Source organism: Phyllobates terribilis, unplaced genomic scaffold (assembly GCF_046119375.1).
Source record: "Phyllobates terribilis strain yellow unplaced genomic scaffold, ASM4611937v1 Scaffold_1__5_contigs__length_1240528914, whole genome shotgun sequence".
Classification (NCBI taxonomy): Eukaryota; Metazoa; Chordata; class Amphibia; order Anura; family Dendrobatidae; genus Phyllobates; species Phyllobates terribilis.
In genome coordinates, this window is record NW_027362761.1 from 9,609,802 (window position 1) to 9,634,621 (window position 24,820).

The following is a 24,820-nucleotide window of genomic DNA, read 5'->3' on the forward strand; positions in this document are numbered from 1 at the left end:
ATTGTCTATGCTGTGAAGATACAAGATACAAGATGTGCAGCATCTGAAACAACAGATACTGGAAGCCTGTGCTAGCATTTCTTCTGCGGTGTTGCTATCAGTGTGTCAAGAGTGGGAGAAGAGGGTTGCATTGACAATCCAACACAATGGGCAGCACTTTGAACACATTTTATAAGTGGTCATAAACTTGTAAAAACTCATGAAAGAATAAAGTTATGTTAAAACCAAGCACACCATTGTTTTTCTTTTGAAATTCTCAATAAGATTGATGTGTCACATGACCCTCTTACCATTTCAAAAAATAAAGTTGGCTCCAAAGTGGCCAACTTCAAAATGGTCGCCATGGTCACAACCCATCTGGAAAAGTTTTCCCCCTCCCATATACTAATGTGCCACAAACTGGAAGTTAATATCACCAACCATTTCCATTCAATTTAGGTGTATCCATATAAATGACCACATACGCATACATATTATATATACATACATACATACACAATGCTCAAAAAAGGGAACACTCAAATAACACATCCTAGATCTGAGTGAATGAAATATTCTCATTGAATACTTTGTTCTGTACAAAGTTGAATGTGCTGACAACAAAATCACACAAAAATCATCAATGGTAATCAAATTTATTAAGGAAGGTAAAATCCGGTGACACATGCGATAAATCCTTTTATTCCAAAATTAAAAATCACAACATGTCCCTAGGAGGGGGAACAACTGGACGCGTTTCGAGGACACAGCCCCTTATTCGTCAGCCCCTTATTTTGACTGATGAATAAGGGGCTGTGTCCTCGAAACGCATCCAGTTGTTCCCCTCCTAGGGACATGTTGTGATTTTTAATTTTGGAATAAAAGGATTTATCGCATGTGGCACTGGATTTTACCTTCCTTATATATCCTTGCAAGTGTATGCTGGACACTAATCCGTGAGCCTGGGATTCCTGTGAGTATCAGGTGATATGAGCTAATTATCTTTTTTTCAATCAAATTTATTAACCAATGGAGGCCTGGTTTTGGAGCCACCCCCAAAATTAAAGTGGAAAAACACACTACAGGCTGATCCAACTTTGATGTAATGTCCTTAAAACAAGTCAAAATGAGGCTCAGTATTTTGTGTGGCCTCCACGTGCCTGTATGACTTCCCTACAACGCCTGGGCATGCTCCTGATGAGGTTGCGGATGGTCTCCTGTGGGATCTCCTCCCAGACCTGGACTAAAGCATCCGCCAACTCCTGGACAGTCTGTGGTGCAACGTGGTGTTGGTGGATGGAGCGAGACATGATGTCCCAGATGTCCTCAATTGGATTCAGGTCTGGGGAATGGGCAGGCCAGTCCATAGCTTCAATGCCTTCATCTCGCAGGAACTGCTGACACACTCCAGCCACATGAGGTCTGGCATTGTCCTGCATTAGGAGGAACCCAGGGCCAACCGCACCAGCATATGGTCTCACAAGGGGTCTGAGGATCTCATCTCGGTACCTAATGGCAGTCAGGCTACCTCTGGCGAGCACATGGAGAGCTGTGCAGCCCTCCAAAGAAATGCCACCCCACACCATTACTGACCCACTGCCAAACAGGTCATGCTGAAGGACGTTGCAGGCAGCAGATCGCTCTCCACGGCGTCTCCAGACTCTGTCACGTCTGTCACACATGCTCAGTGTGAACAGCACACGGTGCCAGTGGCGACTTTACCAATCCTGGTGTTCTGTGGCAAATGCCAAGCGTCCTGCACGGTGTTGGGCTAAGAGCACAAGCCCCATCTGTGGACGTCGGGCCCTCATATCACCCTCATGGAGTCGGTTTCTATGATGTGAGGCTGGGTATGTGCCATTCTTCACTTACTTTAAACCATCCGATTGCAGCTGTCTCTTCTGAATTTATTGCTGCCCTGGTCCCATGACACAAAGTTCTTAACCATAACTGGGATTTTACTTGAGGGGGAGGAGTATATACAGTATTTATAGTCAGGTACATTGGATAAGGCCCAACAGGTTTTCATCTCCCATTCAGGTGCTAGAAAACATCTTCAGCCCTGGTGTCCTCATTAGGTGAAGCATCTCTCTAACTCTATTCTCTAGCTGAAGTTAAGTTTCCTCACCAGCCACAGTGTGTCCGGATCCTATATCTCCCTCACGGATTAGCCTGAAGTCCTATCTTCCTCTGCTACTTGCAGACTAGACATGCCCTGTGTCCTCAATACCTCCATTGAGTTTCTCTGGCCAGTTAATGGGACTCCTGAGTGAAGAGATATTAACACTCCTTAACCACAGTCTGGTTTTATTAAGGCAGTGGCTACAGCGACAAGTGATTGAAGTACAGCAGAGAGCAGTTACAGTACCCACTCACTATACCAGTTCTCCCCAACAGGCCATGTTTCCAGGGTTTCCTAAGCATTGCACTGATGATTATTGCCTCGCCTGCACAGGTAATCCCATCACCTGGCATATACTAAGGAGATCCTGAAAACATCACCTGTTGCTGGTCCTTCAGGACTGGAGTTGGGTTAACACTGCACAGTGACCACAGCTGCAGTCACTCCCCGGCACTTCGATAGCAGTCTGCCAGTATACACCACAGAGCAGACCATCATTGTGCCGGGGAGTGCCTGCAGCCGTGATCACTGTATAACCGCTCTCTGATCCGCAGAGGTGTTGACTGGAAGAGAGCAGCTGGTTGGGGGAATATCATTTCAGTTCCCCTGTAGCCCAGCTCCAGTAATGGAGGCATGAACTACTCACCTCCAGATTAACCCTTTATCTTTTTTAAGGCAGCAGTGGGGAGGGGATGAGGAGTCCTGCCAAGGAGGCAGCAGTGAGGAGGAGGAGGAGGGGGAGGAGGAGGAGGAGGGGGAGGGGGAGGGGGGGGGGGGGAGTCCTGCCTGGGAGACAGCAGTAAGGAGGAAGAGGGGGAGGGGGTGAGGAGTCCTGCCTGGGAGACAGCGGGGAGGAGGAGGAGGGGGAGGGAGGAGAGGGGGGGAGGGAGGAGAGGGAGGCAGGGAGGAGGAGGAGGAGGAGGAGGAGTCCTGCCTGGGAGACAGCAGTGAGGAGGAGCGGGAGGGGGCAAGGAGTCCTACCTGGGAGGCAGCAGTGAGGAGGAGAGGTAGGGGGTGAGGGAGGAGTCCTGCCTGGGAGGCAGCAGTGAGGGGGAGGAGGGGGAAGGGGAGGAGTCCTGCCTGGGAGGCAGCAGTGAGGGGGAGGAGGGGGAAGGGGAGGAGTCCTGCCTGGGAGGCAGCAGTGAGGGGGAGGAGGGGGAAGGGGAGGAGTCCTGCCTGGGAGGCAGCAGGGAGGGGAAGGGGGTGATTAGTCCTGTCTGGGAAGCAGCATCATTACCGCCACAGCGTTCCTCAGCACCTACGTGATACATTCCCACATGGAAGCCATTCCACATCCCATAGATTACACCTGCAAAGCTTCGAGTTCCACCATTACTAATTGGGTCCTGTGCGGTGAATATTCCCTGCGGGATAAGCAAGGGCCATGCGGCAGCGGCAGCCCACTTAGAGACATATCCACGAGAGGGGGAGGGGGGTTAGGTCCCCAGCAAAGACAATACCATAAGAAAGAAGCGCTCCTCCGAGCAGCTCCGATGCTTCCCCTGCCTCCCGCGCCCCGATCCTCACCATTCGCTGGCACTATTACTTATCATCCCCACTGAGAAACTAACCTTCTTCTTCTTCTCGCGTTTGTCTCAGCCGTGCTTGAATAACCTCCGACTCTCAGCTGCTATTGGTTGAGTCGTCTGCCCCGTTGCACCGTTCATGAAATCTCATAGGCTGCATGGTGCCCCTTCCATTATGAGCCTGAGGTGAAAGGTGCATGCTGATAGGATAAAGCTGCCAGCTACAGCGCTGTGTCGAACAAGGCGACCTTGTGATTGGTAATTGCTCACTCAAAGTGACAGTGGGTTAGGTTGTGCTGTGCTTTTCAGCCACCAATCATTAATCAGATTCATCCTAGTGGAAGGGGTTTCTTAAAGGGACAAGTAATGCCGGAATTAAGGCTGAGGGAGGGACGTTTTGAGAATGCGGTGTGTGGAGAATAGAGCTGTTCCTGTGAGAACCTCCATCCTCCAGCTTCTCCACTGTGGACAGCTGAGTGGTGAGAAGACCAGAGACACCAGGAGCTGCTCCTCCATCCTCCAGCTTCTCCACTGTGGACAGCTGAGTGGTGAGGAGACCAGAGACACCAGGAGCTGCTCCTCCATCCTCCAGCTTCTCCACTGTGGACAGCTGAGTGGTGAGGAGACCAGAGACACCAGGAGCTGCTCCTCCATCCTCCAGCTTCTCCATTGTGGACAGCTGAGTGGTGAGGAGACCAGAGACTCCAGGAGCTGCTCCTCCATCCTCCAGCTTCTCCACTGTGGACAGCTGAGTGGAGAGGAGACCAGAGACACCAGGAGCTGCTCCTCCATCCTCCAGCTTCTCCACTGTGGACAGCTGAGTGGTGAGGAGACCAGAGACACCAGGAGCTGCTCCTCCATCCTCCAGCTTCTCCACTGTGGACAGCTGAGTGGTGAGGAGACCAGAGACACCAGGAGCTGCTCCTCCATCCTCCAGCTTCTCCACTGTGGACAGCTGAGTGGAGAGGAGACCAGAGACACCAGGAGCTGCTCCTCCATCCTCCAGCTTCTCCACTGTGGACAGCTGAGTGGTGAGGAGACCAGAGACACCAGGAGCTGCTCCTCCATCCTCCAGCTTCTCCACTGTGGACAGCTGAGTGGTGAGGAGACCAGAGACACCAGGAGCTGCTCCTCCATCCTCCAGCTTCTCCATTGTGGACAGCTGAGTGGTGAGGAGACCAGAGACTCCAGGAGCTGCTCCTCCATCCTCCAGCTTCTCCACTGTGGACAGCTGAGTGGTGAGGAGACCAGAGACACCAGGAGCTGCTCCTCCATCCTCCAGCTTCTCCATTGTGGACAGCTGAGTGGTGAGACCAGAGACACCAGGAGCTGCTCCTCCATCCTCCAGCTTCTCCACTGTGGACAGCTGAGTGGTGAGGAGACCAGAGACACCAGGAGCTGCTCCTCCATCCTCCAGCTTCTCCACTGTGGACAGCTGAGTGGTGAGGAGACCAGAGACACCAGGAGCTGCTCCTCCATCCTCCAGCTTCTCCATTGTGGACAGCTGAGTGGTGAGGAGACCAGAGACTCCAGGAGCTGCTCCTCCATCCTACAGCTTCTCCATTGTGGATAGCTGTGTGGTGAGGAGACCAGAGACACCAGGAGCTGCTCCTCCATCCTCCAGCTCCTCCATTGTGGACAGCTGAGTGGTGAGGAGACCAGAGACACCAGGAGCTGCTCCTCCATCCTCCAGCTTCTCCATTGTGGACAGCTGAGTGGTGAGGAGACCAGAGACACCAGGAGCTGCTCCTCCATCCTCCAGCTTCTCCATTGTGGACAGCTGAGTGGTGAGGAGACCAGAGACACCAGGAGCTGCTCCTCCATCCTCCAGCTTCTCCATTGTGGACAGCTGAGTGGTGAGGAGACCAAAGACACCAGGAGCTCCTCCTCCATCCTCCAGCTTCTCCACTGTGGACAGCTGAGTGGTGAGGAGACCAGAGACACCAGGAGATGCTCCTACATCCTCCAGCTTCTCCACTGTGGACAGCTGAGTGGTGAGGAGACCTGAGACACCGGGAGCTGCTCCTCCATCCTCCAGCTTCTCCACTGTAGACAGCTGAGTGGTGAGGAGACCAGAGACTCCAGGAGCTTCTCCTCCATCCTCCAGCTTCTCCATTGTGGACAGCTGAGTGGTGAGAAGACCAGAGACACCAGGAGCTGCTCCTCCATCCTCCAGCTTCTCCACTGTGGACAGCTGAGTGGTGAGGAGACCAGAGACACCAGGAGCTGCTCCTACAACCTCCAGCTTCTCCACTGTAGACAGCTGAGTGGTGAGGAGACCAGAGACTCCAGGAGCTTCTCCTCCATCCTCCAGCTTCTCCATTGTGGACAGCTGAGTGGTGAGAAGACCAGAGACACCAGGAGCTGCTCCTCCATCCTCCAGCTTCTCCACTGTGGACAGCTGAGTGGTGAGGAGACCAGAGACACCAGGAGCTGCTCCTCCATCCTCCAGCTTCTCCATTGTGGACAGCTGAGTGGTGAGGAGACCAGAGACACCAGGAGCTGCTCCTCCATCCTCCAGCTTCTCCATTGTGGACAGCTGAGTGGTGAGGAGACCAGAGACTCCAGGAGCTTCTCCTCCATCCTCCAGCTTCTCCATTGTGAATAGCTGTGTGGTGAGGAGACCAGAGACACCAGGAGCTGCTCCTCCATCCTCCAGCTTCTCCATTGTGGACAGCTGAGTGGTGAGGAGACCAGAGACTCCAGGAGCTTCTCCTCCATCCTCCAGCTTCTCCATTGTGGACAGCTGAGTGGTGAGGAGACCAGAGACACCAGGAGCTGCTCCTCCATCCTCCATCTTCTCCATTATGGACAGCTGAGTGGTGAGGAGACCAGAGACACCAGGAGCTGCTCCTCCATCCTCCAGCTTCTCCATTGTGGACAGCTGTGTGGTGAGAAGACCAGAGACACCAGGAGCTGCTCCTCCATCCTCCAGCTTCTCCATTGTGGACAGCTGAGTGGTGAGGAGACCAGAGACACCAGGAGCTGCTCCTGCATCCTTCAGCTTCTCCATTGTGGACAGCTGAGTGGTGAGGAGACCAGAGACACCAGGAGCTGCTCGTCCATCCTCCAGCTTCTCCATTGTGGACAGCTGAATGGGGAGGAGACCGGAGACACCAGGAGCTGCTCCTCCATCCTCCAGCTTCTCCATTGTAGACAGCTGAGTGGTGAGAAGACCAGAGACACCAGGAGCTGCTCCTCCATCCTCCAGCTTCTCCATTGTGGACAGCTGAGTGGTGAGGAGACCAGAGACACCAAGAGCTGCTCCTCCATCCTCCAGCTTCTCCATTGTGGACAGCTGAGTGGTGAGGAGACCAGAGACACCAGGAGCTGCTCCTCCATCCTCCAGCTTCTCCATTGTGGACAGCTGTGTGGTGAGAAGACCAGAGACACCAGGAGCTGCTCCTCCATCCTCCAGCTTCTCCATTGTGGACAGCTGAGTGGTGAGGAGACCAGAGACACCAGGAGCTGCTCCTCCATCCTCCAGCTTCTCCATTGTGGACAGCTGAGTGGTGAGGAGACCAGAGACACCAGGAGCTGCTCCTCCATCCTCCAGCTTCTCCATTGTGGACAGCTGAGTGGTGAGGAGACCAGAGACACCAGGAGCTGCTCCTGCATCCTTCAGCTTCTCCATTGTGGACAGCTGAGTGTTGAGGAGACCAGAGACACCAGGAGCTGCTCCTCCATCCTCCAGCTTCTCCATTGTGGACAGCTGAGTGGTGAGAAGACCAGAGACACCAGGAGCTGCTCCTCCATCCTCCAGCTTCTCCATTGTGGACAGCTGAGTGGTGAGGAGACCAGAGACACCAGGAGCTGCTCCTCCATCCTCCAGCTTCTCCATTGTGGACAGCTGAGTGGTGAGAAGACCAGAGACACCAGGAGCTGCTCCTCCATCCTCCAGCCTCTCCATTGTGGACAGCTGAGTGGTGAGGAGACCAGAGACACCAGGAGCTGCTCCTCCATCCTCCAGCTTCTCCATTGTGGACAGCTGTGTGGTGAGGAGACCAGAGACACCAGGAGCTGCTCCTCCATCCTCCAGCTTCTCCATTGTGGACAGCTGAGTGGTGAGGAGACCAGAGACACCAGGAGCTGCTCCTCCATCCTCCAGCTTCTCCATTGTGGACAGCTGTGTGGTGAGAAGACCAGAGACACCAGGAGCTGCTCCTCCATCCTCCAGCTTCTCCATTGTGGACAGCTGAGTGGTGAGGAGACCAGAGACACCAGGAGCTGCTCCTCCATCCTCCAGCTTCTCCATTGTGGACAGCTGAGTGGTGAGGAGACCAGAGACACCAGGAGCTGCTCCTCCATCCTCCAGCTTCTCCATTGTGGACAGCTGAGTGGTGAGGAGACCAGAGACACCAGGAGCTGCTCCTGCATCCTTCAGCTTCTCCATTGTGGACAGCTGAGTGTTGAGGAGACCAGAGACACCAGGAGCTGCTCCTCCATCCTCCAGCTTCTCCATTGTGGACAGCTGAGTGGTGAGAAGACCAGAGACACCAGGAGCTGCTCCTCCATCCTCCAGCTTCTCCATTGTGGACAGCTGAGTGGTGAGGAGACCAGAGACACCAGGATCTGCTCCTCCATCCTCCAGCTTCTCCATTGTGGACAGCTGAGTGGTGAGAAGACCAGAGACACCAGGAGCTGCTCCTCCATCCTCCAGCCTCTCCATTGTGGACAGCTGAGTGGTGAGGAGACCAGAGACACCAGGAGCTGCTCCTCCATCCTCCAGCTTCTCCATTGTGGACAGCTGTGTGGTGAGGAGACCAGAGACACCAGGAGCTGCTCCTCCATCCTCCAGCTTCTCCATTGTGGACAGCTGTGTGGTGATGAGACCAGAGACACCAGGAGCTGCTCCTCCATCCTCCAGCTTCTCCATTGTGGACAGCTGAGTGGTGAGGAGACCAGAGACACCAGGAGCTGTTCCTCCATCTTCCAGCTTCTCCATTGTTGACAGCTGTGTGGTGAGGAGATCAGAGACACCATGAGCTTCTCCATCCTCCAGCTTCTCCATTGTAGACAGCTGTGTGTTGAGGAGACCAGAGACACCAGGAGCTGCTCCTCCATCCTCCAGCTTCTCCATTGTGGACAGATCAGTGGTGAGGAGACCAGAGACACCAGGAGCTGCTCCTCCATCCTCCAGCTTCTCCATTGTGGACAGCTGAGTGGTGAGGAGACCAAAGACACCAGGAGCCGCTCCTCCATCCTCCAGCCTCTCCATTGTGAACAGCTGTGTGGTGAGGAGACCAGACACACCAGGAGCTGCTCCTCCATCCTCCAGCCTCTCCATTGTGGACAGCTGAGTCGTGAGGAGATCAGAAACACCAGGAGTTGCTCCTCCATCCTCCAGCTTCTCCATTGTGGACAGCTGAGTGGTGAGGAGACCAGAGACACCAGGAGCTGCTCCTCCATCCTCCAGCTACTCTTTTGTGGACAGCTGAGTGGTGAGGTGACCAGAGACACCAGGAGCTCTTCCTCCATCCTCCAGCTACTCCATTGTGGACAGCTGTTTGGTGAGGAGACAAGAGACACCCGGAGCTGCTCCTCCATCCTCCAGCTTCTCCATTGTGGACAGCTGTGTGTTGAGGAGACCAGAGACACCAGGAGCTGATCCTCCATCCTCCAGCTACTCCATTGTGGACAGCTGAGTGGTGAGGAGACAAGAGACACCAGGAGCTGCTCCTCCATCCTCCAGCTTCTCCATTGTGATCAGCTGTGTGGTGAGGAGACCAGAAACACCAGGAGTTGCTTCTCCATTGTGGACAGCTGAGTGGTGAGGAGACCAGAGACACCAGGAGCTGCTCCTCCAGCCTCTCCATTGTGGACAGCTGTGTGGTGAGGAGACCAGAGACACCAGGAACTCTTCCTCCAGCTTCTCCATTGTGGACAGCTGAGTGGTGAGGAGACCAGAAACACCAGGAGCTGCTCTTCCATCCTTCAGCTTCTCCATTGTGGACAGCTGAGTGGTGAGGAGACCAGAGACACCATGAGCTACTCCTCCATCCTCCAGCTTCTCCATTTTGGACAGCTGAGTGGTGAGGAGACCAGAGACACCAGGAGCTGCTCCTCCATCCTCCAGCTTCTCCATTGTGGACAGCTGAGTGGTGAGGAGACCAGAGACACCAGGAGCTGCTCCTCCATTCTCCAGCTTCTCCATTGTGGACAGCTGAGTGGTGAGGAGACCAGAGACGCCAGGCGCTCTTCCTCCATCCTCCAGCTACTCCATTGTGGACAGCTGTGTGGTGAGGTGACCAGAGACACCAGGAGCTGCTCCTCCATCCTCCAGGTTCTCCATTGTCGACAGCTGAGTGGTGAGGAGACCAGAGACACCAGGAGCTGCTCCTCCATCCTTCAGCTTCTCCATTGTGGACAGCTGAGTGGTGAGGAGAACAGAGACCCCAGGAGCTGCTCCTCCAGCCTCTCCATTGTGGACAGCTGTGTTGTGAGGAGACCAGAGACACCAGAAACTCTTCCTCCAGCCTCTCCATTGTGGACAGCTAAGTGGTGAGGAGACCAGAGACACCAGGAGCTGCACCTCCATTCTCCAGCTTCTCCATTGTGGACAACTGTGTGGTGAGGAGACCAGAGACACCAGGAACTCTTCCACCAGCTTCTCCTTTGAGGACAGCTGTGTGGTGAGTACACCAGAGACACCAGGAGCTGCTCCGCCATCCTCCAGCTTCTCCATTCTGGACAGCTGAGAGTTGAGGAGACTAGAGACACCAGGAGCTGCTCCTCCATCCTCCAGCTTCTCCATTGTGGACAGCTGAGTGGTGAGGAGACCAAAGACACCAGGAGCTGCTCCTCCATCCTCCTGCTTCTCCATTGTGGACAGCTGAGTGGTGAGGAGACCAGAGACACCAGGAGGTGCTCCTCCAACCTCAAGCCTCTCCATTGTGGAGAGCTGTGTGGTGAGGAGACCAGAGACACCAGGAAATCTTCCTCCAGCTTCTCCATTGAGGACTGCTGTGTGGTGAGCAGACCAGAGACCCCAGAAGCTGCTCTTCCATCCTCCAGCTTCTCCATTGTGGACAGATGAGTGGTGAGGAGACCAGAGACACCAGGATCTGCTCCTTCATCCTCCAGCCTCTCCATTGTGGACAGCTGTGTGGTGAGCAGACCAGAGACTCCAGGAGCTGCTCCTTCCACCTTCAGCTTCTCCATTGTGGACAGCTGAGTGGTGAGGAGACCAGAGACACCAGGAGCTGCTCCCACAGCCTCTCCATTGTGGACAGCTGTGTGGTGAGGAGACCAGAGACACCAAAAGCTGCTCCTCCATCCTCCAGCTTCTCCGTTGTGGACAGCTGAGTGGTGAGGAGACCAGAGACTCCAGGAGCTCTTCCTTCATCCTCCAGCTTCTCCATTGTGAACAGCTGTGTGGTGAGGAGACCAGAGACACCAGGAGCTGCTCCTACATCCTCCAGCTTCTCCATTGTGGACAGCTGTGTGTTGAGGAGACCAGAGACACCAGGAGCTGCTCCTCCATCCTCCAGCTACTCCATTGTGGACAGCTGAGTGGTGAGGAGACAAGAGACACCAGGAGCTGCTCCTCCATCCTCCAGCTTCTCCATTGTGATCAGCTGTGTGGTGAGGAGACCAGAAACACCAGGAGTTGCTTCTCCATTGTGGACAGCTGAGTGGTGAGGAGACCAGAGACACCAGGAGCTGCTCCTCCAGCCTCTCCTCTCCATTGCGGACAGCTGTGTGGTGAGGAGACCAGAGACACCAGGAACACTTCCTCCAGCTTCTCCATTGTGGACAGCTGAGTGGTGAGGAGACCAGAAACACCAGGAGCTGCTCTTCCATCCTTCAGCTTCTCCATTGTGGACAGCTGAGTGGTGAGGAGACCAGAGACACCATGAGCTACTCCTCCATCCTCCAGCTTCTCCATTTTGGACAGCTGAGTGGTGAGGAGACCAGAGACACCAGGAGCTGCTCCTCCATCCTCCAGCTTCTCCATTGTGGACAGCTGAGTGGTGAGGAGACCAGAGACACCAGGAGCTGCTCCTCCATTCTCCAGCTTCTCCATTGTGGACAGCTGAGTGGTGAGGAGACCAGAGACGCCAGGCGCTCTTCCTCCATCCTCCAGCTACTCCATTGTGGACAGCTGTGTGGTGAGGTGACCAGAGACACCAGGAGCTGCTCCTCCATCCTCCAGGTTCTCCATTGTCGACAGCTGAGTGGTGAGGAGACCAGAGACACCAGGAGCTGCTCCTCCATCCTTCAGCTTCTCCATTGTGGAGAGCTGAGTGGTGAGGAGAACAGAGACCCCAGGAGCTGCTCCTCCAGCCTCTCCATTGTGGACAGCTGTGTTGTGAGGAGACCAGAGACACCAGAAACTCTTCCTCCAGCCTCTCCATTGTGGACAGCTAAGTGGTGAGGAGACCAGAGACACCAGGAGCTGCACCTCCATTCTCCAGCTTCTCCATTGTGGACAGCTGTGTGGTGAGGAGACCAGAGACACCAGGAACTCTTCCACCAGCTTCTCCTTTGAGGACAGCTGTGTGGTGAGTACACCAGAGACACCAGGAGCTGCTCCGCCATCCTCCAGCTTCTCCATTCTGGACAGCTGAGAGTTGAGGAGACTAGAGACACCAGGAGCTGCTCCTCCATCCTCCAGCTTCTCCATTGTGGACAGCTGAGTGGTGAGGAGACCAAAGACACCAGGAGCTGCTCCTCCATCCTCCTGCTTCTCCATTGTGGACAGCTGAGTGGTGAGGAGACCAGAGACACCAGGAGGTGCTCCTCCAACCTCAAGCCTCTCCATTGTGGAGAGCTGTGTGGTGAGGAGACCAGAGACACCAGGAAATCTTCCTCCAGCTTCTCCATTGAGGACTGCTGTGTGGTGAGCAGACCAGAGACCCCAGAAGCTGCTCTTCCATCCTCCAGCTTCTCCATTGTGGACAGATGAGTGGTGAGGAGACCAGAGACACCAGGATCTGCTCCTTCATCCTCCAGCCTCTCCATTGTGGACAGCTGTGTGGTGAGCAGACCAGAGACTCCAGGAGCTGCTCCTTCCACCTTCAGCTTCTCCATTGTGGACAGCTGAGTGGTGAGGAGACCAGAGACACCAGGAGCTGCTCCCACAGCCTCTCCATTGTGGACAGCTGTGTGGTGAGGAGACCAGAGACACCAAAAGCTGCTCCTCCATCCTCCAGCTTCTCCGTTGTGGACAGCTGAGTGGTGAGGAGACCAGAGACTCCAGGAGCTCTTCCTTCATCCTCCAGCTTCTCCATTGTGAACAGCTGTGTGGTGAGGAGACCAGAGACACCAGGAGCTGCTCCTACATCCTCCAGCTTCTCCATTGTGGACAGCTGTGTGTTGAGGAGACCAGAGACACCAGGAGCTGCTCCTCCATCCTCCAGCTACTCCATTGTGGACAGCTGAGTGGTGAGGAGACAAGAGACACCAGGAGCTGCTCCTCCATCCTCCAGCTTCTCCATTGTGATCAGCTGTGTGGTGAGGAGACCAGAAACACCAGGAGTTGCTTCTCCATTGTGGACAGCTGAGTGGTGAGGAGACCAGAGACACCAGGAGCTGCTCCTCCAGCCTCTCCTCTCCATTGCGGACAGCTGTGTGGTGAGGAGACCAGAGACACCAGGAACACTTCCTCCAGCTTCTCCATTGTGGACAGCTGAGTGGTGAGGAGACCAGAAACACCAGGAGCTGCTCTTCCATCCTTCAGCTTCTCCATTGTGGACAGCTGAGTGGTGAGGAGACCAGAGACACCATGAGCTACTCCTCCATCCTCCAGCTTCTCCATTTTGGACAGCTGAGTGGTGAGGAGACCAGAGACACCAGGAGCTGCTCCTCCATCCTCCAGCTTCTCCATTGTGGACAGCTGAGTGGTGAGGAGACCAGAGACACCAGGAGCTGCTCCTCCATTCTCCAGCTTCTCCATTGTGGACAGCTGAGTGGTGAGGAGACCAGAGACGCCAGGCGCTCTTCCTCCATCCTCCAGCTACTCCATTGTGGACAGCTGTGTGGTGAGGTGACCAGAGACACCAGGAGCTGCTCCTCCATCCTCCAGGTTCTCCATTGTCGACAGCTGAGTGGTGAGGAGACCAGAGACACCAGGAGCTGCTCCTCCATCCTTCAGCTTCTCCATTGTGGAGAGCTGAGTGGTGAGGAGAACAGAGACCCCAGGAGCTGCTCCTCCAGCCTCTCCATTGTGGACAGCTGTGTTGTGAGGAGACCAGAGACACCAGAAACTCTTCCTCCAGCCTCTCCATTGTGGACAGCTAAGTGGTGAGGAGACCAGAGACACCAGGAGCTGCACCTCCATTCTCCAGCTTCTCCATTGTGGACAGCTGTGTGGTGAGGAGACCAGAGACACCAGGAACTCTTCCTCCAGCTTCTCCTTTGAGGACAGCTGTGTGGTGAGTACACCAGAGACACCAGGAGCTGCTCCGCCATCCTCCAGCTTCTCCATTCTGGACAGCTGAGAGTTGAGGAGACTAGAGACACCAGGAGCTGCTCCTCCATCCTCCAGCTTCTCCATTGTGGACAGCTGAGTGGTGAGGAGACCAAAGACACCAGGAGCTGCTCCTCCATCCTCCTGCTTCTCCATTGTGGACAGCTGAGTGGTGAGGAGACCAGAGACACCAGGAGGTGCTCCTCCATCCTCAAGCCTCTCCATTGTGGAGAGCTGTGTGGTGAGGAGACCAGAGACACCAGGAAATCTTCCTCCAGCTTCTCCATTGAGGACTGCTGTGTGGTGAGCAGACCAGAGACCCCAGAAGCTGCTCTTCCATCCTCCAGCTTCTCCATTGTGGACAGATGAGTGGTGAGGAGACCAGAGACACCAGGATCTGCTCCTTCATCCTCCAGCCTCTCCATTGTGGACAGCTGTGTGGTGAGCAGACCAGAGACTCCAGGAGCTGCTCCTTCCACCTTCAGCTTCTCCATTGTGGACAGCTGAGTGGTGAGGAGACCAGAGACACCAGGAGCTGCTCCCACAGCCTCTCCATTGTGGACAGCTGTGTGGTGAGTAGACCAGAGACACCAGAAGCTGCTCCTCCATCCTCCAGCTTCTCCGTTGTGGACAGCTGAGTGGTGAGGAGACCAGAGACTCCAGGAGCTCTTCCTTCATCCTCCAGCTTCTCCATTGTGAACAGCTGTGTGGTGAGGAGATCAGAGACACCAGGAGCTGCTCCTACATCCTCCAGCTTCTCCATTGTGGACAGCTGTGTGGTGAGGAGACCAGAGACACCAGAAGCTGCTCCTCCATCCTCCAGCTTCTCCGTTGTGGACAGCTGAGTGGTGAGGAGACCAGAGACTCCAGGAGCTCTTCCTTCATCCTCCAGCTTCTCCATTGTGAACAGCTGTGTGGTGAGGAGATCAGAGACACCAGGAGCTGCTCCTACATCCTCCAGCTTCTCCATTGTGGACAGCTGTGTGGTGAGGAGACCAGAGACACCAGGAGCCGCTCCTCCATCCTCCAGCCTCTCCATTGTGAACAGCTGTGTGGTGAGGAGACCAGAGACACCAGGAGCTGCTCCTCCATCCTCCAGCCTCTCCATTGTGGACAGCTGAGTGGTGAGGAGACCAGAAACACCAGGAGTTGCTTCTCCATTGTGGACAGCTGAGTGGTAAGGAGACCAGAGACACCAGGAGCTGCTCCTCCAGCCTCTCCATTGTGGACAGCTGTGTGGTGAGGAGACCAGAGACACCAGGAACTCTTCCTCCAGCTTCTCCATTGTGGACAGCTGAGTGGTGAGGAGACCAGAAACACCAGGAGCTGCTCTTCCATCCTTCAGCTTCTCCATTGTGGACAGCTGAGTGGTGAGGAGACCAGAGACACCATGAGCTACTCCTCCATCCTCCAGCTTCTCCATTTTGGACAGCTGAGTGGTGAGGAGACCAGAGACACCGGGAGCTGCTCCTCCATCCTCCAGCTTCTCCATTGTGGACAGCTGAGTGGTGAGGAGACCAGAGACTCCAGGAGCTCTTCCTTCATCTTCCAGCTTCTCCATTGTGGACAGCTGTGTGGTGAGGAGACCAGAGACACCAGGAGCTGCTCCTCCATCCTCCAGCTTCTCCATTGTGGACAGCTGTGTGGTGAGGAGACCAGAGACACCAGGAGCTGCTGTTCCATCCTCCATCTTCTCCATTGTGGACAGCTGAGTGGTGAGGAGACCAGAGACACCAGGAGCTGTTCCTCCATCTTCCAGCTTCTCCATTGTTGACAGCTGTGTGGTGAGGAGATCAGAGACACCATGAGCTTCTCCATCCTCCAGCTTCTCCATTGTGGACAGCTGTGTGTTGAGGAGACCAGAGACACCAGGAGCTGCTCCTCCATCCTCCAGCTTCTCCATTGTAGACAGATCAGTGGTGAGGAGACCAGAGACACCAGGAGCTGCTCCTCCATCCTCCAGCTTCTCCATTGTGGACAGCTGAGTGGTGAGGAGACCAAAGACACCAGGAGCCGCTCCTCCATCCTCCAGCCTCTCCATTGTGAACAGCTGTGTGGTGAGGAGACCAGACACACCAGGAGCTGCTCCTCCATCCTCCAGCCTCTCCATTGTGGACAGCTGAGTCGTGAGGAGATCAGAAACACCAGGAGTTGCTCCTCCATCCTCCAGCTTCTCCATTGTGGACAGTTGAGTGGTGAGGAGACCAGAGACACCAGGAGCTGCTCCTCCATCCTCCAGCTACTCTTTTGTGGACAGCTGAGTGGTGAGGAGACCAGAGACACCAGGAGCTCTTCCTCCATCCTCTAGCTACTCCATTGTGGACAGCTGTTTGGTGAGGAGACAAGAGACACCCAGAGCTGCTCCTCCATCCTCCAGCTTCTCCATTGTGGACAGCTGTGTTTTGAGGAGACTAGAGACACCAGGAGCTGCTCCTCCATCCTCCAGCTACTCCATTGTGGACAGCTGAGTGGTGAGGAGAACAGAGACACCAGGCGCTGATCCTCCATCCTCCAGCTTCTCCATTGTGGTCAGCTGTGTGGTGAGGAGACAAGAGACACCAGGAGCTGCTCCTCCATCCTCCAGCCTCTCCATTGTGGACAGCTGAGTGGTGAGGAGACCAGAAACACCAGGAGTTGCTTCTCCATTGTGGACAGCTGAGTGGTGAGGAGACCAGAGACACAAGGAGCTGCTCCTCCAGCCTCTTCATTGTGGACAGCTGTGTGGTGAGGAAACCAGAGACACCAGGAACTCTTCCTCCAGCTTCTCCATTGTGGACAGCTGTGTGGTGAGGAGACCAGAGACACCAGGAACTCTTTCTCCAGCTTCTCCATTGTGGACAGCTGAGTGGTGAAGAGACTAGAAACACCAGGAGCTGCTCTTCCATCCTTCAGCTTCTCCATTGTGGACAGCTGAGTGGTGAGGAGACCAGAGACACCATGAGCTACTCCTCCATCCTCCAGCTTCTCCATTTTGGACAGCTGAGTGGTGAGGAGACCAGAGACACCAGGAGCTGCTCCTCCATCCTCCAGCTTCTCCATTGTGGACAGCTGTGTGGTGAGGAGACCAGAGACACCAGGAGCTGCTGTTCCATCCTCCAGCTTCTCCATTGTGGACAGCTGAGTGGTGAGGAGACCAGAGACGCCAGGATCTCTTCCTCCATCCTCCAGCTACTCCATTGTGGACAGCTGAGTGGTGAGGAGAACAGAGACCCCAGGAGCTGCTCCTCCAGCCTCTCCATTGTGGACAGCTGTGTTGTGAGGAGACCAGAGACACCAGGAACTCTTCCTCCAGCCTCTCCATTGTGGACAGCTAAGTGGTGAGGAGACCAGAGACACCAGGAGCTGCACCTCCATCCTCCAGCTTCTCCATTGTGGACAGCTGTGTGGTGAGGAGACCAGAGACACCAGGAACTCTTCCTCCAGCTTCTACTTTGAGGACAGCTGTGTGGTGAGTACACCAGAGACACCAGGAGCTGCTCCGCCATCCTATAGCTTCTCCATTCTGGACAGCTGAGAGTTGAGGAGACTAGAGACATCAGGAGCTGCTCCTCCATCCTCCAGCTTCTCCATTGTGGACAGCTGAGTGGTGAGGAGACCAAAGACACCAGGAGCTGCTCCTCCATCCTCCTGCTTCTCCACTGTGGACAGCTGAGTGGTGAGGAGACCAGAGACACCAAGAGGTGCTCCTCCATCCTCAAGCCTCTCCATTGTGGACAGCTGTGTGCTGAGGAGACCAGAGACACCAGGAAATCTTCCTCCAGCTTCTCCATTGAGGACAGCTGTGTGGTGAGCAGACCAGAGACCCCAGAACCTGCTCTTCCATCCTCCAGCTTCTCCATTGTGGACAGATGAGTGGTGAGGAGACCAGAGACACCAGGAACTGCTCCTTCATCCTCCAGCCTCTCCATTGTGGACAGCTGTGTGGTGAGCAGACCAGAGACTCCAGGAGCTGCTCCTTCCACCTCCAGCTTCTCCATTGTGGACAGCTGAGTGGTGAGGAGACCAGAGACACCAGGAGCTGCTCCTCCAGCCTCTCCATTGTGGACAGCTATGTGGTGAGGAGACCAGAGACACCAGAAGCTGCTCCTCCATCCTCCAGCTTCTCCGTTGTGGACAACTGAGTGGTGAGGAGACCAGAGACTCCAGGAGCTCTTCCTTCATCTTCCAGCTTCTCCATTGTGGACAGCCGTGTGGTGAGGAGACCACAGACACCAGGAGCTGCTCCTCCATCCTCCAGCTTCTCCATTGTGGACAGCTGTGTGGTGAGGAGACCAGAGACACCAGGAGCTGCTGTTCCATCCTCCAGCTTCTCCATTGTGGACAGCTGAGTGGTGAGGAGACCAAAGACACAAGGAGCCGCTCCTCCATCCTCCAGCCTCTCCTTTGTGAACAGCTGTTTGGTGAGGAGACCAGAGACACCAGGAGCTGCTCCTCCATCCTCCAGCCTCTCCATTGTGGACAGCTGAGTGGTGAGGAGACCAGAAACACCAGGAGTTGCTTCTCCATTGTGGACAGCTGAGTGGTGAGGAGACCAGAGACACTAGGAGCTGCTCCTCCAGCCTCTCCATTGTGGACAGCTGTGTGGTGAGGAGACCAGAGACACCAGAAGCTGCTCCTCCATCCTCCAGCTTCTCCGTTGTGGACAGCTGAGTGGTGAGGAGACCAGAGACTCCAGGAGCTCTTCCTTCATCTTCCAGCTTCTCCATTGTGGACAGCTGTGTGTTGAGGAGACCAGAGACACCAGGAGCTGCTCTTCCATCCTCCAGCTTCTCCATTGTGGACAGCTGTGTGGTGAGGAGACCAGAGACACCAGGAGCTGCTGTTCCATCCTCCAGCTTTCCATTGTGGACAGCTGAGTGGTGAGGAGACCAAAGACACCAGGAGCCGCTCCTCCATCCTCCAGCCTCTCCATTGTGAACAGCTGTGTGGTGAGGAGACCAGAGACACCAGGAGCTGCTCCTCCAGCCTCTCCATTGTGGACAGCTGAGTGGTGAGGAGACCAGAAACACCAGGAGTTGCTTCTCCATTGTGGACAGCTGAGTGGTGAGGAGACAAGAGACACCAGGAGCTGCTCCTCCAGCCTCTCCATTGTGGACAGCTGTGTGGTGAGGAGACCAGAGACACCAGGAACTCATCCTCCAGCTTCTCCATTGTGGACAGCTGAGTGGTGAGGAGACCAGAAACACCAGGAGCTGCTCTTCCATCCTTCAGCTTCTCCATTGTGGACAGCTGAGTGGTGAGGAGACCAGAGACACCATGAGCTACTCCTCCATCCTCCAGCTTCTCCATTTTGGACAGCTGAGTGGTGAGGAGACCAGAGACACCAGGAGCTGCTCCTCCATCCTCCAGCTTCTCCATTGTGGACAGCTGAGTGGTGAGGAGACCAGAGACACCAGGAGCTACTCCTCCATCCTCCAGCTTCTCCATTGTGGACAGCTGAGTGGTGAGGAGACCAGAGACGCCAGGAGCTCTTCCTCCATCTACTCCATTGTGGACAGCTGTGTGGTGAGGAGACCAGAGACACCAGGAGCTGCTCCTCCATCCTCCAGCTTCTCCATTGTGGACAGCTGTGTGGAGAGGAGACCAGAGACACCAGAAGCTGCTCCTCCATCCTCCAGCTTCTCCATTGTCGACAGCTGTGTGGTGAGGAGACCAGAGACACCAGGAACTCTTCCTCCAGCCTCTCCATTGTGGACAGCTAAGTGGTGAGGAGACCAGAGACACCAGGAGCTGCACCTCCATCCTCCAGCTTCTCCATTGTGGACAGCTGTGTGGTGAGGAGACCAGAGACACCAGGAACTCTTCCTCCAGCTTCTCCTTTGAGGACAGCTGTGTGGTGAGTACACCAGAGACACGAGGAGCTGCTCCGCCATCCTCCAGCTTCTCCATTCTGGACAGCTGAGAGTTGAGGAGACTAGAGACACCAGGAGCTGCTCCTCCATCCTCCAGCTTCTCCATTGTGGACAGCTGAGTGGTGAGGAGACCAGAGACACCAGGAGGTGCTCCTCCATCCTCCAGCCTCTCCATTGTGGACAGCTGTGTGGTGAGGAGACCAAAGACACCAGGAACTCTTCCTTCAGCTTCTCCATTGTGGACAGCTAAGTGGTGAGGAGACCAGAAACACCAGAAGCTGCTCTTCCATCCTCCAGCTTCTCCATTGTGGTCACCTGAGTGCTGAGGAGACCAGAGACACCAGGAGCTGCTCCTACATCCTTCAGCTTCTCCATTGTGGACAGCTGTGTGGTGAGCAGACCAAAGACACCAGGAGCTACTCCTCCATCCTCGAGCCTCTACATTGTGGACAGCTGTGTGGTGAGGAGATCAGAGACACCATGAACTCTTCCTCCAGTTTCTCCATTGAGGACAGCTGAGTGGTGAGGAGAACAGACACCCCAGGAGCTGCTCCTCCAGCCTCTCCATTGTGCACAGCTGTGTGGTGAGGAGACCAGAGACACCAGGACCTCTTCCTCCAGCTTCTCCATTGTGGACAGCTGAGTGGTGAGGAGACCAGAAACACGAGGAGCTGCTCTTCCATCCTCCAGCTTCTCCATTGTGGACAGCTGAGTGGTGATTTTACCAGAGACACCAGAAACTGCTCCTCCATCCCCCAACTTCTCCATTTTGGACAGCTGTGTGGTGAGGAGACCAGAGACACCAGGAGCTCTTCCTCCATCCTCCAGCTACTCCATTGTGGACAGCTGTGCGGTGAGGAGACCAGAGACACCAGGAGCTGCTCCTGCATCCTCCAGCTTCTTCATTGTGGACAGCTGAGTGGTGAGACCAGAGACACCAGGAACTCTTCCTCCAGCTTCTCCATTGTGGACAGCTGAGTCACCAGAAACACCAGGAGCTGCTCTTCCATCCTCCAGCTTCTCCATTGTGGACAGGTGAGTGGTGAGGAGAACAGAGACACCAGGAGCTGCTCCACCATCCTCCAGCTTCTCCATTGTGGATAGCTGAGTGGTGAGGAGACCAGAGACACCAGGAGCTGCTCCTCCATCCTCCAGCTTCTCCATTGTGGACAGCTGAGTGGTGAGGAGACCAGAGACACCAGGAGCTACTCCTCCATCCTCCAGCTTCTCCATTGTGGACAGCTGAGTGGTGAGGAGACCAGAGACACCAGGAGCTGCTCCTCCAGCCTCTCCATTGTGGACAGCTGTGTAGTGAGGAGACCAGAGACACCAGAAGCTGCTCCTCCATCCTCCAGCTTCTCCGTTGTGGACAGCTGAGTGGTGAGGAGACCAGAGACTCCAGGATCTCTTCCTTCATCTTCCAGCTTCTCCATTGTGGACAGCTGTGTGTTGAGGAGACCAGAGACACCAGGAGCTGCTGTTCCATCCTCCAGCTTCTCCATTGTGGACAGCTGAGTGGTGAGGAGACCAAAGACACCAGGAGCCGCTCCTCCATCCTCCAGCCTCTCCATTGTGAACAGCTGTGTGGTGAGGAGACCAGAGACACCAGGAGCTGCTCCTCCATCCTCCAGCCTCTCCATTGTGGACAGCTGAGTGGTGAGGAGACCAGAAACAACAGGAGTTGCTTCTCCATTGTGGACAGCTGAGTGGTGAGGAGACAAGAGACACCAGGAGCTGCTCCTCCAGCCTCTCCATTGTGGACAGCTGTGTGGTGAGGAGACCAGAGACACCAGGAACTCATCCTCCAGCTTCTCCATTGTGGACAGCTGAGTGGTGAGGAGACCAGAAACACCAGGAGCTGCTCTTCCATCCTTCAGCTTCTCCATTGTGGACAGCTGAGTGGTGAGGAGACCAGATACACCATGAGCTACTCCTCCATCCTCCAGCTTCTCCATTTTGGACAGCTGAGTGGTGAGGAGACCAAAGACACCAGGAGCTGCTCCTCCATCCTCCAGCCTCTCCATTGTGAACAGCTGTGTGGTGAGGAGACCAGAGACACCAGGAGCTGCTCCTCCATCCTCCAGCCTCTCCATTGTGGACAGCTGAGTGGTGAGGAGACCAGAAACACCAGGAGTTGCTTCTCCATTGTGGACAGCTGAGTGGTGAGGAGACAAGAGACACCAGGAGCTGCTCCTCCAGCCTCTCCATTGTGGACAGCTGAGTGGTGAGGAGACCAGAGACGCCAAGAGCTCTTCCTCCATCCTCCAGCTACTCCATTGTGGACAGCTGTGTGGTGAGGAGACCAGAGACACCAGGAGCTGCTCCTCCATCCTCCAGCTTCTCCATTGTGGACAGCTGTGTGGAGAGGAGACCAGAGACACCAGAAGCTGCTCCTCCATCCTCCAGCTTCTCCATTGTCGACAGCTGTGTGGTGAGGAGACCAGAGACACCAGGAACTCTTCCTCCAGCCTCTCCATTGTGGACAGCTAAGTGGTGAGGAGACCAGAGACACCAGGAGCTGCACCTCCATCCTCCAGCTTCTCCATTGTGGACAGCTGTGTGGTGAGGAGACCAGAGACACCAGGAACTCTTCCTCCAGCTTCTCCTTTGAGGACAGCTGTGTGGTGAGTACACCAGAGACACGAGGAGCTGCTCCGCCATTCTCCAGCTTCTCCATTGTGGACAGCTAAGTGGTGAGGAGACCAGAAACACCAGGAGCTGCTCTTCCATCCTCCAGCTTCTCCATTGTGGTCACCTGAGTGCTGAGGAGACCAGAGACACCAGGAGCTGCTCCTCCATCCTTCAGCTTCTCCATTGTGGACAGCTGTGTGGTGAGCAGACCAGAGACACCAGGAGCTACTCCTCCATCCTCGAGCCTCTACATTGTGGACAGCTGTGTGGTGAGGAGATCAGAGACACCATGAACTCTTCCTCCAGCTTCTCCATTGAGGACAGCTGAGTGGTGAGGAGACCAAAGACACCAGGAGCTGCTCCTCCATCCTCCAGCCTCTCCATTGTGAACAGCTGTGTGGTGAGGAGACCAGAGACACCAGGAACTCTTCCTCCAGCTTCTCCATTGTGGACAGCTGAGTGGTGAGGAGACCAGAAACACGAGGAGCTGCTCTTCCATCCTCCAGCTTCTCCATTGTGGACAGCTGAGTGGTGATTTTACCAGAGACACCAGAAGCTGCTCCTCCATCCCCCAACTTCTCCATTTTGGACAGCTGTGTGGTGAGGAGACCAGAGACACCAGGAGCTCTTCCTCCATCCTCCAGCTACTCCATTGTGGACAGCTGTGCGGTGAGCAGACCAGAGACACCAGGAGCTGCTCCTGCATCCTCCAGCTTCTTCATTGTGGACAGCTGAGTGGTGAGACCAGAGACACCAGGAACTCTTCCTCCAGCTTCTCCATTGTGGACAGCTGAGTGGTGAGGAGACCAGAAACACCAGGAGCTGCTCTTCCATCCTCCAGCTTCTCCATTGTGGACAGGTGAGTGGTGAGGAGAACAGAGACACCAGGAACTGCTCCTCCATCCTCCAGCTTCTCCATTGTGGACAGCTGAGTGGTGAGGAGACCAGAGACACCAGGAGCTGCTCCTCCATCCTCCAGCTTCTCCATTGTGGACAGCTGAGTGGTGAGGAGACCAGAGACACCAGGAGCTACTCCTCCATCCTTCAGCTTCTCCATTGTGGACAGCTGAGTGGTGAGGAGACCAGAGACACCAGGAGCTGCTCCTCCATCCTCCAGCTTCTCCATTGTGCACAGCTGAGTGGTGAGGAGACCAGAGACCCCAGAAGCTGCTCTTCCATTCTCCAGCTTCTCCATTGTGGACAGCTGTTTTGTGAGGAGACCACAGACACCAGGAACTCTTCCTCCAGCTTCTCCATTGAGGACAACTGTGTGGTGAGTACACCAGAGACACCAGGAGGTGCTCCGCCATCCTCCAGCTTCTCCATTCTTGACAGCTGAGTGTTGAGGAGACTAGAGACACCAGGAGCTGCTCCTCCATCCTCCAGCTTCTCCATTGTGGACAGCTGAGTGGTGAGGAGACCAGAGACACCAGGAGCTGCTCCTCCATCCTCCTGCTTCTACATTGTGGACAGCTGAGTGGTGAGGAGACCAGAGACACCAGGAGCTGCTCCTCCATCCTCCAGCCTCTCTATTGTGGACAGCTGTGTGGTGAGGAGACCAAAGACACCAGGAACTCTTCATCCAGCTTCTCCATTGTGGACAGCTAAGTGGTGAGGAGACCAGAAACACCAGGAGCTGCTCTTCCATCCTCAAGCTTCACCATTGTGGTCACTTGAGTGCTGAGGAGACCAGAGACACCCGGAGCTGCTCCTCCATCCTTCAGCTTCTCCATTGAGGACAGCTGAGTGGTGAGGAGAACAGACACCCCAGGAGCTGTTCCTCCAGCCTCTCAATTGTGGACAGCTGAGTGGTGAGGAGACGAGAGACACCAGGAGCTGCTCCTCCATCCTCCAACTTCTCCATTTCGGACAGCTGAGTGGTGAGGAGACCAGAGACACCAGGAGCTCTTCCTCCATCTTCCAGCTACTCTATTGTGGACAGCTGTGTGGTGAGGAGACCAGAGACACCAGGAGCTGCTCCTGCATCCTCCAGCTTCTCCATTGTGGACAGCTGAGTGGTGAGGAGATCAGAGACACCTGGAGCTGCTCCTCCCGCCTCTCCATTGTGGACAGCTGTGTGGTGAGGAGACCAGAGACACCAGGAACTCTTCCTCCAGCTTCTCCATTGTGGACAGCTGAGTGGTGAGGAGACCAGAAACACCAGGAGCTGCTCTTCCATCCTCCAGCTTCTCCATTGTGGACAGCTGAGTGGTGAGGAGACCAGAGACCCCAGAAGCTGCTCTTCCATCCTCCAGCTTCTCCATTGTGGACAGCTGAGTGGTGAGGAGAACAGAGACAC

General features: G+C 55.2%; 1 protein-coding gene across 8 annotated transcripts in view; it reads right to left on the minus strand.

Moving 5' to 3' along the window:
• The window catches only part of HMG20B (high mobility group 20B), a 228,317-nt gene extending 224,476 nt beyond the window's left edge, over nucleotides 1-3,841 (minus strand). For 2 of the 8 annotated variants that reach the window (XM_073654256.1, XM_073654339.1), the window contains exon 1: nucleotides 3,673-3,840. The gene's annotated coding sequence lies outside the window, so the exon portion shown is untranslated. Of the gene's footprint in view, nucleotides 1-3,082; nucleotides 3,123-3,628 lie in introns of those variants that run through there. The other 6 variants (XM_073653829.1, XM_073653741.1, XM_073654084.1 and 3 more) reach the window with 6 other exon arrangements.
• Between the last annotated feature and the right edge of the window lie 20,979 nt (nucleotides 3,842-24,820).